This window comes from Eufriesea mexicana, unplaced genomic scaffold (genome assembly GCF_001483705.2).
Source record: "Eufriesea mexicana isolate 0111107269 unplaced genomic scaffold, ASM148370v2 scaffold1385, whole genome shotgun sequence".
Classification (NCBI taxonomy): domain Eukaryota; kingdom Metazoa; phylum Arthropoda; class Insecta; order Hymenoptera; family Apidae; genus Eufriesea; species Eufriesea mexicana.
Genome location: NW_016909584.1, coordinates 821,719 through 823,055, shown reverse-complemented (window position 1 = coordinate 823,055; position 1,337 = coordinate 821,719). Strand labels below are relative to the sequence as shown.

Here is a 1,337-nt window from a genome sequence, read left to right as displayed (position 1 = left end):
CGCTCTTTCCTCTCGCAGCAGCGTCTACGCGTCTCTTCCCTGGTCGCTAATTTACGTTCGGTCGACGTGCATGGGACACCTGTCGCAGTTTGTCCGCCTCTATTGGCGTTATATGTTACTGCTTCGCTATTTTCGTGCCATGCTTAACACAGAGGGGTGACATCACGAGTTCAAGGGTGGCTGGGACACAGAGTGCGGGAACGAAGAGAAGTTCAAACTTTTCCCTCGAAATTTCCACCTCGAGGAGGTCGCGCGGACAACGAAGAGAGGAGATCGGTCATGAGACAGAGATAGACAGAGATAGAAAGAGACAGAAAGAAAGAGAGTGAGAGAGCTCGCGGAGAAAGACGTTGCGAGGCAGACAAATGGCCAGAAATGGACGAAAGAGAAGGGAACAAATGGGCTAGTAAGACGTGTAAGAGCAACGGCCGAGCGGCGGACAGAGAGCAAGGGTGAAGTAGTTACGGGGATCGAGAAGAAGCTTCCTCGAAGCTGGTGTTACGTCTGCGAAAGCTCACCGTAGGAGACGCGTGATTAGCGCGCCGTGTCTCTCCGTTTCCACATGGACCGACTACGCGCGGACCTGTTTCACTCGGACGGACGTTCCCGTTTCGACGCCGACGCTGTCGATATCGCTCGACTCCAAGACTCGACTTCGCGTAAAGAGATCGCGGCGGTGCGATTAACGAACAAACGAAAGAAACGCGAACGGAAAGAGCAGGAGGTAGCTACGAAACGAGGTAACAAATCGAAACGAGATGGGATCGTCGTCGATGACCACCGGAAAAGTCTCAAGGCTAGTTTCGAGGTCTCGCGAACCGGGGGGACGAGCGGAACGATAGGTGGCACGATTCCCAGCCCCGGTCTCGAAATTCCACCCACCCATTGGGCCCCTGGATACGCGTAGAGGCACACGGTCGAAAGCTCCATTTCGATCTTCTTCGTTCATCGTCGCTGGGCCGGGGATTTTCATTTCCACAGGCCGAATCCGACATGAAGGGCGCTTGACCCCGAAAACTTTGCCCGCAACTGCCTCCAATCAACCGGTTCGATTTAGATCAGCCGATACCGACCAATGCACGCGTTCATTTTCCAAACGTTTCCTATTAATTGCTCTATCCCGCGCCTGTGTATATCTATGCGTGCACGGTGAACCGCGATGCGGTTCGCTCGCATATCGTTCGCAATCGATACGCTCCCGTTACCCCTGCCTAATATTAACAATGACATTTTACCCCGTTCCGCGACCGCACGATTAATCTTAAATTACGATCGATCCGATGGGCCGCCGATTTAAACGCTTCCGTCGGAATTGAAACCCGACACTTACAGTTCTC

The 1,337-nt window shown here is 53.4% G+C and overlaps 1 protein-coding gene across 9 annotated transcripts in view; it reads right to left on the bottom strand.

Annotated features, from left to right (window-relative positions):
- Positions 1-1,337, bottom strand: part of Rbp6 (RNA-binding protein 6) — an 805,438-nt gene that overhangs the window by 34,550 nt on the left and 769,551 nt on the right. The window lies entirely within an intron of this gene.